Here is a 15,819-nt window from a genome sequence, read left to right as displayed (position 1 = left end):
TGTTAACTTTACCTAGAAGTTCATGCTTATAACCATGCCAAGAAACATGTTGTTCTCTCATCAAATTTTGGTGACTTTATACCTCAGTTCATTTTATTTACCTGAATTTAGGTTCTTCTTCATCCCACATGTTCTCAGTCTGTATATACTTAAAACATATTACTTTTCATCCTCAATTGCAGAACGCTGCTAGATGTTGAGTTCTTCAGATGCTGGGTTTGTATTTTATTCTCTTTTGTGTTTCCACACTCATCATATTATGTGGCATATACAAATGTTCAATAAATACTGAAAAAATGAAATAGAATTCATATATTTAGTCTATCTTCAAATGGAAATTTATATATTGTGCTCAGCATGTTGCTTATAACAATGACTATATTTTGTTTTTGCTTTTTAGTTTGATTTTTTGAGGCAAGGTCTTGATACATAGTTCATATTGGCCTGAAACTCTCATATAGCCTGGGGTGGTGTTGGACTCTAGGCAATCCTCCTGCCTCAGCCTTCCAAGTGCTGAGATTATACAACCACACCTGGCTGAAGACTCTCTATTTAACTAACCTATAATTAGATTTTAGTAAGCCCTTTTTAAAAACTACTCTTCATCTGCAGAGCTTGCTGTCAAGTTTACATCATCCAGTAATAATCTTATTAGTCATTTTTTTTGAGAATCCTCCAGTCATCATATCTCATCACCCTGGCCTGCCTTCAGTAAGAATGTTAGTTAGGTCATTTTAGCACAAATTCCCCATAACTTTGGTATCCCATCTTAACAATTTTTCATCCACAAATCCCTCGAGACCCAGATTGCTCCTTGACTATTAATTTCTACTTGTTCTTGTTATATTTAGAACTAAGTCCATTTATATATTTCTGTTGTAATAGTCTCACAAATATCTACCATTCTAATTTCTTTCTAGCTTCAGTTTTAACACCATTTTAATCATCCTATTTTTTTACGTAAGCATTTGTTTAATCTAGATTAATTCATTGCATGGCATTAAAAAGTTAAGCTTCTAGACATTCTGTCCAGTAAGTATATCTATGTGATTCCAAGTAGTACTTTTATTAATGATATTCTGTCTCCCTGAATTATCTAGTCATTTATTTTAGCCCATAAATTTAATCAAGATATTTGTATGTCATGGCAGTAGGGAAAGCATTAATTGATTGTGTTACAGATGCAAGCCACGTTATTGGTTACCTCTTAATCTTTTTATGCACTAGATACCCAGTTAGATAATACTAAAAGAGGCAGCCAAACTCACAATATCAAATAAACAGATAAGGACATATATAAAATTGTAAGGAAAACCAAAATATAATTTCAAACTGCAACATGTTTATGGAGAAAAATAAGAAGGATAAAATAATGGAAGATAATGGGGAAACTGCTATACATTTATCAACTTACCAAAATAGTTGGCAAATGTAATCGACTGACATCTTAAAAAGATTAGCAGTGATCTGAAAATAATTTAGTTGAAACATTTTATTGCTGATGTTACATTTTTTGTATAGTATGTTAAAGTGATTGAATCAATTTTAACATAATATTCAAAGTGGAATTCTAAAATTTATCCAGACATTTTTGAATGTTTACTAGGTAACTTAGGTCTGGACCTTTCCTCATAAGGTTGAAAATCTTTGGAAACAATATGACATAAAGAATTGCACAAATAGTCATTTATTTGCAAGTTAAATTTTAAACATTTTTATTAGTCCTAAATGTTTAAAGTCGATGAAGTCTAACTTACTATCTATAAATTGAAACTTGCAAATAGCATCTGTATAAAAAAGGGAAAATCATGGAAGATAAAACATGCCTGACAATATACATAGGTGCTGTATTATATGCTATTTTGCATGTTTGCACAGTAATTCCAAATGTCTGGTAGTGATAGGCAAACAACTTTTACTTAAAGTAATTAATACCCAGAGAAAATAAGGAACATTCCTTTATCACATAGTTGCATCTCAGAGGCACAATTCAAAATGAGCGCTGTCTGGTCCAAGACCATTTCTTGCTCATCTCATGTATTCTATTTCAAATAACAGAAAAGAGAGAACATAATAATTTTTTTTAAAAAATCATGTTACCAATTTGATTGAATCAGTGGCACATTTGGAATTCAAAGTTTCCATCTCACTTTCAAATAGTTTTCATTTAAATATCCAAATACAATAGAATTTGTTGCTTCTTGCAAGAAAACAAACAAAAGTACATTAATGTGATTTAAATTTAACCTAAATTCCTCTAATGTAATAATGTAAAAAGGTAGATATTCACATCATCCCATTTAACTGAAAAAATGTAAAGCAAAATTAGGTAAAATGACTTGCCCAAGATCACAAAGCACATGTATATGAACACTTGTACAATCTAAACTCTAAGGGCACTGATCCAGTATGTCCTATCATAACTCTGTATTAACTTTGTAATATACACATTTCTATAACTTTACATTCATATTTCCTGACAAGATGTGCTTTTAATATAGGATTCCTCTCAGTTATGTGGGAATGGTTAAACATACTCAAATAAATAAACAAAATACATCACATTGGAAGAATCAATTACAAAAATATATGGCTATCTCAATAGATCCAGAAAAAAGTCCTGAAAAAATCCACTATCAATTCATGAAAAAACCCTTCTATTACTGTATATAATGATACAAATATAGAGTGCATACAAGTATAGAAGGACCTTACCTTCTGATAAAAGACATTGTCATAAAACCTGCTGCCAACTTTATATTAAATGAAGAAAAACTGAAAGTTTTCCCTCTAAAATAAGGAACAAGACAAAATGCTCAATGTCACTATTCCTGTCCAATAAAGTGCTTGAAATATTAGCCAGAGCAACCAGGCAAGAGAAAGAAATAGAAGAGAAATGTATAGCAAAGAAAGGTAAATTGTCTTTGTTAGCAGATGACACGCTTCTTTACATAGAAGACCCAAAAAAATCCACAAAGACTCTTAGATTTAATAAAGAAATTCAATACTATATCATGATAAAAAAAACACAAAAATCAATATTTGAGGGGCTGGAGATTTAGCTGAGAGGCATAAACGCCTGCTTTGCAAGCACATGGTTGTGAGGTCGATCCCCAGTGCTGATAAAAAAAAGTCAATATTGTTCCTGTATACTAATACAAATCCATCAAAAAAGAAATTATGAAAACAATATATTCTCAAGCATCAAGAAAAAGTAAATACTTCAGGTCAGAGCTAGCCAACGAAGTGAAATCCCCACAATAAAACTACAGTACTCTGAAAACAGAGATAAAGGGACAACTGAAATGGAAAGCTGTCCTCTATTCCTGAACAAGCAGAGTTAATATTGTCAAAAGGCCACAGTCTCAAAACAGATATATAGAGTTAATACAATGCCAATGAAAACACCAGTAGGATTTCTCATATAATAAGAGAAAATAACCCTAAAATTCATATGAGACCAGAAGAGACCTGGAATAATCAAAGCAATCTTAGGCAACAAGAACAAAGAATAGACTTCACAATCTCCAACTTAAAATTATACTCCAAAGTGCAGTGATAGAAACAGCATTATACTGGTACAAAAATAAGATGTGCAGATTAATGGAACCGAATGTAGGATACAGAAAAAATCCAGGCTCATTCAACTATCTAATCACTGACAAAAGTGCCCCAAACCTACTGAAGCCTCTTTAACAAATGGTGTTGGGGAAATTGGCTATCCATAAAAATATTTAGCTTAAACCCATATATGTTACTGTGTATGTAACTAAAATGAAAATGGGCTAAATAAATAAGTGTTAAGATGGGAACAATCTGCTGGAAGATAAAACTCTTGAATTCGTAGGCATAGGCAACAACTTTCTCAACAGAATCTCAGTTTGAAAGAAAATATTACCAACATCAACAAATGGGAGCATGTCAAATTTAAAAGCTTCCATACATCAAAAGAAACAACCAACAGTGAAAAAACAACCTACAGAATGAAAAAAAAAAGTCTCAACAGCTATTCCTCAGGAAAATAACTAATATCTAGAATGTAGAAAGAAAAAAATTTAGACACCCCCAAAACAAGAATCAACCCAAAACAAGACAATTGAAATTAATAGACACTTCCAAGAGGAAGTATTAATTGTTAATCAATATATGAAGAGAAGTTCAACATGCAAATTAAAAGAGCAATGAGATTCTATCTTACTCTACAATGAATAGCTCCTAATAAAAAATTTAAAAATAAAAAATGTTGGTGGGGCTACATGGAAAAATGAAACTATGAAATACAGTATGAAAATTTCTTAAAACCTAAAACTAGAAATTCCATTTAACCTAATCATTCCCTTTTTCTTTGTCTCCCAGAGAGATTTAAACACATATTATAGTGATCCACGCATATATACCCACACATATATACGCATATATACCCAGCACATTTCATAAAACTTAAATCTTGGAGGTGGCCTATATGTTCACCAAGAAATGAAAGAAGAAAGAAAATGTGGTATTTATACACAGTGAAGTACTACCCTGTCATAAAGAAAGATAAGCTTGAGTCATTTGTAGGACATTTGCACCTTGAAATGAAAACATTATTTGAAATAAATTAGACATGCAATCTTAAATATCACATGGTTCCTATTATACCACAAATGGAGAGTATAAATACACGGAAGAACAAATAAAAGATAGATAATAGGAACCTGAGTGCTAGAAATTTGCAAATGGGAAGAAGAACAAAAAATGGAGGGAGAAGACAGGAGAACAAGGATTGAAGAAGGGGATAAGAAAAAATTCAGATATGTTACATACATGTATCAACAACCCAAAATGCATATAATCATTATGTATCGCAAACATGTACTAATGAAAAAATTAAAAATACATTTTAGCTATAAAATAATTTTAATTGTTACTTCTACCAGAAAGCCAAAATTCTTCAAGCTCATATAACAGTTGTTAGCCTTAAAATACACAATGACTTCCAAATTATCTTGCCAAGTGAGTTCAGTAGCAAACACCCTCATGGTCATAACATTAATATAATCATAAAAGCACCATTACATTAATTAGAACTTTGTAAATGCTGTAATTAAGATATTCTGTGACAGCTGTCTTTCCTGTCCCTGAGCATTCCCAAGAAGTCTCCCAACACTACTTATTTCTGATCCGTCATCTGCCTAGAGCAGGGAGAAGCCATCTGTTAGTGTATTCAAAATGTTAAGTTGACAAAGGGGTTTCAGACTATTATAACCAACAGATTTCTTTTTTGAGAGAATAAGTGGCAGCACTCCGCAACCATTTTTAAGTGACTTTTAGTAGACCTAGAAGGGGGAAAACTGGTTTTCTTTTTGCCCTTGAGGAGCAGTCAGTGGTGGGAAGAGTCTAAAATGCGCAGTCCCGTGGACGTGAACTGACTGCTGGCTTAGCACTGAGGGAAAGTTGCTTAAGCTTTATGAGCCTCCCTTTCTTCATCTTTATGATGGGAAACATTGTAAATGAACACAGTCAGATTAACTTTTTATTGGTATTGAAAACATGATAAATTTCATGTGTAATGTCTCATAAAATTTCCACTAAAAACTGATTTATTTCAAAATATCATCAAATGACTCTAAAGATAATAGCTTTCTTGTTTTTTCCTCGCTATTTATGCAGCTTTGGGAGATGTTTACTTCAATTCCCCAAAGTGCATCTTATCTCAGCCTAACATTTATTAAAACTTAGAGAAGACTGTCAGTGAAGTAGAATTCAAGTATTCCATTTGTACTACAAGCAACCGCTCATTTAATTCTAAGCAAATCACTTTATTTCACTGTACTTTTGCAATAAAATGATGAAAGAGAAAAGTGATACAGTTTATTATTAAGGGAAAAATTAAAATAGTAATAAAATCATGTTTTTTAAAAAAATTTTATCATGATATTGCATTTTTTGATATTTCTATTTTAGTTTAAGTTGGTATTGTGAGTTTCAAGGAATCAGCACTTCTAATACCATGTTCATTTTTTGTAAACTTTAATCTATGGAGTAGATATTATAATTATCTGATTATAGAGATGAGACTAACTCATAGGTTAAGTGAATTGCTCAGTGTCATAGAGTTCTTAAATGACAGAACATAGACAAAATTTTCAAATTAATACAAAGTGGCATGTTTTTAATGTTTTTGCCAATACTTTATCACCTAAAAAATACTGTGCAATTAAAACTACTAGTTGTGTAGGAACTAATGATCCACTTGATACTTTTACCTCTGCTATTATAGAAAGTTATTTCTTGTTAATCAAAAAAGTAGACATTTAAAAGGGAACTACTATGTAATTTACAAGTTTAAGTGGTATGTTTCTTATTTGATAGTGGAAGTAATTAAGACAAAGAACTGTTGAGTGTCTTGTCCAAGGTTGCATAGATATTAAGACCACTGGTTACAGCCCATAAGCCAGTATACAGTAGCATATCTGGTTATTTTTCCTTACAGGCAAAAGGTACTATAAGGCAAACTAACCAAAGTTCTGCTCACCGTGAAAATTTTCACTCACTATTCTCTAGGGATAGCCTAGACACAGGCTGGAATGCTACAGCTTTCCATTTACAGATAATGCCTGCATAACCTACAGAACCATCCAAGAACTAGGCCCTAGTCATCTCTTCTTCTGATAGTTTATCGTATGGTACACCCTGTGAGACCATAACTGCATGCTGGGAAACAGAAGACAATGAAGCAGAAATAGGAACCATGGACATTTGGGGAACTTCTTCATTTAACTTACATATGCCCTACCTGCTCTGGCTTGATCATGTATGTACCATTTCTATGTGGTGAAGGACTGCTGCTGTGCATGTCTAACTTTTTGACTTGATGGATCAGAAAATGCCCAGCTCATGATAGTAACTCAGATCACCTGGTAAGCTGGTGTCCCATGATCAAGCACCACTAAGGCCCAGTAGCAGGCAAAGAGCTGTTTTTCAAAAGGAGAGTAGTTGTCTGAAGATGGTGGCAGAGCTTTACTCCAAACTCCACCAACAAGGACACACCAAAGACTTGAACAGCATCTTTAGCTGCCAGTGACACTTCAGGTACCATTGTATCTGCTGGATCATATGTCTTAGTGCCATACCTGAGGATGGGATTTGATCATTACAAAAATGAGGGCAAAAGCAATGTACACATATCATGTTTTGCTAGATATAAGTGTGAGGTTATATTGGCAGTGGAAATATTCACCACCTCAAATAATCTGGCACTCATGGGGAAATTAAGCATAATCAAGTATTTTCTGCATTAAATGGAAAACAAGTCACTGAAAATCATTTATTACAACAATAAGGAAAACATACAGAAATTCAAAAGCTGAAGAGAAAAAGGAGCAACTTAAAGTGATAAGATTGTTAATAAGATATGAATGTGATGAACATAAAATTCTCAAAAATTTTGAGTTGAATATCACAATTAAAGTCTTCATTAAAGGAAATTAATATCAAAGATGCAAAGAAAAATTGAATCAGAACATTAAAGGTGAATTTAATTTTTATTACATGGTTAAAATAACAATCAAGGAATAAGATAATAAATTTTAAAACTGAAAATAGGAATTCAACCTAGGGTTTTTTTTAACTTATTCTGAGTTAGAAATTAGAATATTTAATAATAAGAACAATTGCTTTAAAAATAACAAGATAAAATTGTTCTGAACTTTACATACTCCTATACAAGATGAAGGGGATTGCCAAACTTCAAGCAACTCTAACTGCACTTTATGTTAGCTATAGTCATGGCTGGAGGCTATGTTGCTACTGTTCACTAGGGCGTAAATTCTTTAGAATTATACTGAATAATCTCTAATGTAAAAAGAATGAATTCAGGGGAAATAAGAGACAAATAGTATGATGCAGAAAATTAGATCACCATTTGGTGTTAACCAGAAGCTATGATGATAATTTTTTGTTCAGTATTGAAAAAAAATCTATACCTAAACTTGAATGCACTCACAGACTCTGAAACAGATCAGATATTATCCAAGCAAGTACTCCACTGCTCCAGGTGATTCTTAAATATACATCCCAAGCTGGGAAACACCAGTTCATTTTATGATAATAATAGCTATTAATGAATTTTTGTTATGTGTTTGATTCTACATGTTTATTGTTTTCATCTTTAAAACTACTTATCACACAGTAATATTGCTATTTTACTGATGAAAATCCATTGCTCAGTATGTTTAAATATTTTAGGAGTATAACCAAAGGCTTTTACTTCATCTAACCATCTTAACACTTATTTGAAGGTATTTCCCCACCATTTCCAAATAAATGGTTGAGATAGCTAAACCAATAAAACCAATAATTAATGTAGTCATAATTAAGAATTCTGACATTTAATTATAAGTATAGTATCAAAACCAGTATTTAAAATTAAGTCCATACGACTCCAAGAAAATTCACAATTAAAAATGTATTTCTAAGTGAGAAAATATTTTGAAAGCTTTTCTAAGCACAGGTAACTCAAAGAACTGTAGTAAATTTTTCCATATTCCAAAGAGTGGGATTATAGATTTATATGTGTTTCATATATATATATATATATCTCAATATATCATATCTTGTCCTTTAGTTTTTGTGTGTGTGTGTGTATGTGTGTGGTGTGCGTGGTGTGTGTGTATGTATTTTGTGTATGTATCTTACTATGTAGTTCAGGCTGGCCACAAACTGTGGCAAACTGCTGCCTTGGCCTTCCAAGTGCTGGAATTACAGGTGTGTCACACCACAATCTGCTGTTCTTTTATTTTTATATTGTTTTATGTAATTTTATCTGACTTATACACTGTTTCACCAATGAACATTGTTTAGAGAACTAGATACAGGAAATACTATTTTATGATTCCCTTTAGATTCTAGAATATCTCTAATGATTTCATATCTCAATGAACTGACTAGTTCCCTACTAAGTCAAAATGTGGTTAGAATATTCCAGGAAGATTCTTAAATATTTATACTATTTCTTTCTTTCTTTTATTTATTTATTTATTAGTTTATTTATTTATTTTGTATCAGGGGTTGAACTCACAACCTTGCACTTACAAGGCAGGCTCTTATACCACTGAGCTAAATCCTCAGCCCAGATTCCTTAAATATTTAAAAGACAATACAGTAATATATATCATATATTGGAAGACCCCATTGAATTTGACTTCATAAAATACTAAGTATCTAAACTTCATTCATTATTTAAATGAGGCTGAATCCCTTTTACCGTCTTTTTTGTGTAAAATGAAAAACAATACCTACCTTACATGACTATAATGTCACCTAGAGTGAGTTACAGTGACAGTCCAAATGTTTCTCTTTCTTTCTTTCCATTTAATGTTTTGGGAATGATCAGTCTGAACCAAATTGTATAATTACCTGGTTTAATTCATATTTATATATTCAGTTAGGTCTGCATTAATTCTATCTTATCTTTTTAAAAGATGCCCCACTGTATGCAATACATTTGGATAAACAATGTGCCAGAAAAATGTCCATAAGCTTTTCAGGAGTTAAGACCTTTTAAACTTTGAGCCCATTTCTATCCTGTGTACTGCAACTACATTTTCTGAAACAAGATGTAGAAATTTCTTTCAAGTATTTTCTAGAGTTCAGATAATTTCAATTTTGTTAGTGAAATAGGATTTTTAAAATGATCACATTATTTCCATCTTTTTCCTAACAGACAGTAGTAGCTAGAAAAGTCAAGTTACCATTTCAGGTAATTATTTTTGGTAAATCATTAAATTAAACTAATGCATCTTTTCTCTTAATCCTCTGCTCTGTTGTTTGTGCAGTCTTTGGACCTCAGTTCAATCAGTGAAAAGTATGATGTTGTGGTACAAATTGTTTGGTAGTTCTTCTCTTCTTAAATTTTAAAACTGACTTTAGAATTTTTGAAATAGTCATTTGAAAATGCAAACTTCTTGAATTCTCTCCAGAATTTCTCTGATAGTCATCCAGTTTATTATGCTAGCAATTCTTTTTAGGATTAACTTTATCCTAAATCATATATTTCAAGCACTTTCTGGGGATTTAGCAAATTGCATTGAGTCAAAACAATTGCATTTATAATTCTGATGTAGAGTATAAATTATATTTTTCTTGCTGCCACCAATTATTGCTCAGTTTTTAATAACTCATTGGAGTTTGACCAATTTTAAGATCATCTATCCTGAATAATCAGGTAAGTGCCATCACAACTGTAAATGCTGCAAACAAAAATAGCTTATGTTTTTTATATGTAAAATACAATTGAAAGGAAGGATAAGAGTTTTCTTCCTAAAAACAATCAAATAAAAACAGACCTGACCATGAATTATAAATCTCATCATAAGTGTGGTTTATTGTAATATTTGGGATTTAAGGTCAATGGATTCACTAAAGGTAAGGTATTTTATCTAGGACCAATCTAGATTGTTATAGCATCTTACTTCAGTTGAGTGTTTTACAATGACATCATTCTTTACCAATGTCACCAACCAATAAGGAAAATTCGCATAAGATGGTAAAGTGATACTCAAAACAGTGGTTAGAAACATAAGAATGTGCCTTTCTCTTGCTCATCAGTTGCAAATGTATGAAAATTATTGAATTGATCATACTGAGACTACAATGGAATTTACTCACGTGACATTTTAAGGTTATGAGTTAGGAAGTCACACAGCCCTGAGATCTTATCCTTATTTTGTCATTTATAGTCTATTAAAATCCAAGTATGTAACTGAATAATTCTGAAACTTTAGGTCTTTTTCAGAAAAAAAATCTTTAACATGTAAATAATGCAGAGTTCAGGGGACTTTTGCAAGATTAAATCAGATCATATGTGAAAGACACTACTTAGCCTTTGACTAATTATCAGATTATAATTATATTAGAGATTATTTTCATCATTGATTTTATTCATATGTCCAAACATCTGAAAATTATTATCATCTTCACAAAGGGATTGGTTTACTGACTTCAGCTTGTATATCAGGGTTTGAAACCAAATGTTCCACTCTATGTGTTACTCCAGAAATATGAGACTATGTAGCCTATGCTCTTTCTAATAATAGGCAAATAATTTTTCCTGTATGAAAGTGTTGTGTTCACATTTTTCTTACATTAGTTCTATCCTTAAATTCAGTTTACAGATAAAACCAATGCAGTGTAGCTAAGTGGTAGAAAAACTGCCTATCCCAGCATGTACAAGGCCCTGGGTTCAATCCCTAGTATCTCCCCACCAAGAAAAAGGCAAGAAACCTGTAAGATTTTTTTTTAAAAACTTGGTTTTGGAAATTGTCTAATTAACATAAAGCAATATATCACAAAATGTAATTTTTTCCCAAAATGTTAACATCTATTTGGAAAGATAATTAGCACTGAATTGGTCCTATTTTTATAATCAAACATTATTCACTTGTCAAATGATGTTGAGATCAGAAGACAGTTTTTGTATACCACTTTGATATTTGTAGAGCTTTTCTAGTGATAAACTATCTCTACATCAATTCTCATCTTCCAACTCTCATACTGAATTTCACTGAGCAACAAATCAAACATTTTTCACAAATAGTCGAAATTGAAAAAAAATATATTGTATACACTCTAGAAATTCATACAATAGTAAAAAAAAATAAAGCAAAGATTATGGTAACAAAATGTACAAGTTAAACAAGAGGATAAAGTCTCGTAAACCAGACTTATGTAATAAGATTATAAATGGAATTATGCTACAAAAGGATATTAAGAATAGTATAAATTTAAAAATAGAAAATGAATAAAAATATCTCCTCTTATATATTTCCCTATAAGCCAAAGGAATGATTAAACATTTGGAATAATTTAAAAGTCACTGAATAGCAAACATTTGTGAACACTGAGAATAGCTACACCTCAATCAATGCCAGAATCATAAGCTTTTAGCGGTGCTGTCCTTGTATATTTCTGCAGCTTAATTTTTTATTCAATATTCTCAGCTTGCTCTTATTGGTATGTGGCAGCTGGCTTAGCACGTGGTAGTAAGTGCTATTAATCTGTAAAATACATTACATAGCAACAACTTAACAGAATCAATAAAGTTATTGTACATCCTGACTCATCATGTCTTTGTTTAGAGTAGCAATGCATATTTTTACATATATTAGAGTACTACAAGGAAAATATAATCATCAGGACTAAGAGACAGAGTCAACAGAAAGAGGATTCACTTTTTAATAAACTGATTCTTTTTTTCTGTTTTAACTTTTTAATTAAGTTTATTGGTATATTTTAAATATACATCGAAACCCTATGCATCATATGGAATTTGGACCTGTACACATACCCTCCTTCAATATCTCCTCTCCTGATTTACAAAAGCTTTGTTTTGATTTTTTTATTTTTGCTTTTTTCCCTTCTTTATTTTCTCCTTCCTCCTTCTACAGTTCCCCTTCCCATATGAAGATTTTCTTTCTGTTTCACAATATCTATTTTGCATTTTGGTCCTTAATTAAATTTTCAGTTTCTCATGACACAGAAACAATGTGCTATTTACCGTTGTGCATCCATTTACCTTAGTGTATTTTTTATACAATGGAGTACTACTCAGTTATCAAGGAGGATAAACTGTTTTGCATTTCTATAGGTACATATTTGTCATATGCAATGATCAGACTTGTCATAGAAAATTTGAATCTGTAAATCATGATCTTAATTTTTCATTTTTTGCATTCCCCATCCCTTGCTTTAAACCTTCTTCCCCTCTCCATTTACACAAGATTTTTTCCATTTTTCTTTCCATTTTTTTGTCTTTTTAAATTCCCTTGTTTCACTTCCTTTCCTCCTATCAAGTCTTATTTCACTTCCTATTCGATCATATTGGTTGTGTTTCCCAACCCATTCAATTTCATCAAAATCAAATTTATAAATTATATATACATATATATTTTTATAGTTATATTTTTTTTAATTTTAAAAAGAGTAAGATAAAAGAGGACATAACAAAACAGATCAGAACAGAACAATTTAAGCAACATAGTGTTTAACCACAAGACAACCCAACATAACAGTAGCTACCATAGTGTCTCCTTCCTTGAAATATTTCCTTCATAAGCTATAATATCAAACACAACAAAATAGCATAAAACCATTCAAGAGAATGAAAGTATTACAGGGCATTCAGAACAAACTAACAGAAAATAAACAATGGTTACTATATTATCTGCCTGTTCATAAAATATTTGTTCATACTACTACATATAATAAAACCAATAAGATACAACATGATAAAACTGATGGAGACAGAACATAAGTTTGGTAGGACTTCAAAACAAGATGGTATTAAATCAACACTAGCTATTTTAATCTCGTGCTTTCTTCAAAATAGCTGTTCATACCATCACAGATAATAAAATCAAGCAACCCAGAATAAAACCATTTCAACTAATGAATGAAAACACTATAAGTCTTCAAAGAAATATTATGGGGAATCATGATTACCATATAATTTATGTATTCTTACCGTTTCTTACACCAGGGAAACTATTTGGTATTTATACATGTGAGTTTGATTTATTTCGCTCGTGAGTATGGCCTCAAGTTGCATTCATTTATTTATAAATATCTCAGTGTGATCATTCTTTATATCTGAGTAGTGCTCCATTGTATAAAAATACAACTTTTTTATCCATTCCTCAGTTGATGAACACTTCCAACATCTGGCTAATACAAATTGTGCTGCTATAAACATGGGTGCACATATATCACTGTGGTATGATATTTTCAGTTTTTCTGGGAATTGCCTAGAAGTGGAATAGCTGGAACAAAAGGGACTTCTAATCACAGCTTTTTGAGAAATCTGCAGACTGACCTCTACAATGGTTGCACCAGTCTACACTCCCACCAACAATGCATGAAAGTTCCCTTATACCCACAGCCTCTCCAGCATTTGTTGGTGGTGGTTTTCTTGATCCTGGCCATTGTTTCAGGAGTGAGATGAAATCTCAGTGTGGTTTTAATTTCATTTCTCTAATGACTAATGATGATGAACATTTTTTCATGTATTTATTTGCCATTTGTATTTTTTCATCTGAGAACTATGTATTCATCTCAGATACCCATTTTTGGATTGGATCTTTGAATTTTGGGATTATGATTTTTAAAAAATTATTTCTATGTTTTAGACAGAAGTCCTTTGTCTGAGAGACAGTTCACTAAGATTTTTTTCCCAGTTTGTGGGTTTTCTTTTCTCTATGCTGGAGATTTCTTTTGACATACAGAAACTTTTTAATAAGACATGATCCCAGCTATCGGTTCTGGGAAGTATTTCCCATGCAAATTGATTCCTTTTCATGAATTCTCTACCTACGCCTATGTCATCAAGGTTTTTACCCAATTTGTTTTCCAATAAATTAATATTTCTGTTTTAATATTTGGATCTTTGACCCATTTAGATTTTAATTTGGTACATGGAGATAGGCAAGGGTCCAGTTTTAGTTTTTGGCAATTGGAGAGCCAATTTTTCCAGCACCATTTAATAAAGAGACTGTCGTTCTACCAGTGAACATATTTCGTCCCTTTATCAAAGATAAGGTGGTTGAGTGTGTTGGTAGTTGTGATTGTATCTTTTAATCTATTCAATTGATCTTCAGCTGTTTTTGTTCCAGTACCATGTTGATTTTATTACAGTAGCTTTGTAGTATAACTTCAAGTCAGGGATTGTGGTGTCTCCTGCCTTGCCTTTGCTGCTTAGAATTGTCTTTGCTATTCTAGCTCTCTTCTGGTGCCAGATGAATTTTAGGAGAGATTTCTCTACATCTATGAGGTATGTTGATGTTATTTTTATTGGAATTGCATTGAATCTGTATAACAGTTTTGGGAGAATGGACACTTGCAAATTATTTATTCTTCCTAAACATGAGCAAGGGATATCTTTCCATTTTCTGAGATCCTCTTTGGTTTCTTTTTCAGGATATTATAATTTTCCCTGTATAGGTCTTTCACTTCTTTTGTGAGATTAATTCCTAGCAATTTCATTTTTTGGATGCTAATGTGATGGTGTGGCTTCTCTTATTTCTCTATCAGTGATTTTGTTAGTTTATAGGAATGCTATTGATTTTTAAGTATTGATTTTGTATCCAGATACATTGCTGAATTTATTTACTATATCTAGGAGACTTTCAATGCAGTTTTGGGGGTCTTCTATATAGAATATCATGTCATCTGCAAATAATGATAATTTAACTTCCTCTTTTCCTATCTTTACCCCTTTTATTTCTCTCTCTTTTCTAATTGCTCTGGCTAGTATTTCCAGTACTATATTAAATAGGAGCAGTGATAAGAGGTAGCCCTGTCTTGTGCCTCATTTTAAGGTAAAAGCCTTCAATTTTTGTCTATTTAGTATGATACTGCCTGTTTGCTTGTCATAGATGGCCTTTATCATATTGAGGGAAAGACCATCTATTCCAATTTTCTGTTAAGTTCTTATCATGAATGAATGTTGGATCTTATCAAAAGCTTTTTCTGCATCTATAGAAATGATCATGTGATTATTACTTGGGGCTTTATTGATATGGTGGATTACACTTATTGATTTACATATGTTGAACCATCCCTGCATGCCTGGGATGAATCCCATGTGGTCATGGTATATAATCTTCTTGATGTTTTACTGCATTCATTTTGCCAATATTTTATTGAGGAATTTTGCATCTGTGTTCATTAGGGAGATTGGCCTGTAGTTCTCTTTTTAGTTGAGTATTTCTCAGGTTTTGGTACTAGAGTAATATTTACTTCCAGGAACTACTTAGGAAGCATTGCTTCCCTTCGATTTCATTG

At 31.8% G+C, this 15,819-nt stretch overlaps 1 long non-coding RNA gene across 1 annotated transcript in view; it reads right to left on the bottom strand.

Moving 5' to 3' along the window:
• LOC134477562 (uncharacterized) overlaps nucleotides 1–15,819 on the bottom strand; it is a 113,598-nt gene that overhangs the window by 17,440 nt on the left and 80,339 nt on the right. Inside the window, exon 2 of the long non-coding RNA XR_010049576.1 lies at nucleotides 102–288. This is a non-coding gene — a long non-coding RNA (uncharacterized LOC134477562). The remainder of the gene's footprint in view (nucleotides 1–101; nucleotides 289–15,819) is intronic.

This window comes from Cavia porcellus, unplaced genomic scaffold (assembly GCF_034190915.1).
Source record: "Cavia porcellus strain 051 isolate PalLab524CR breed Dunkin Hartley unplaced genomic scaffold, mCavPor4.1 scaffold_9, whole genome shotgun sequence".
In the NCBI taxonomy this organism is placed as follows: domain Eukaryota; kingdom Metazoa; phylum Chordata; class Mammalia; order Rodentia; family Caviidae; genus Cavia; species Cavia porcellus.
Note: the sequence above shows the minus strand (reverse complement) of the source record. Positions and strands in the feature narration are given on the sequence as shown.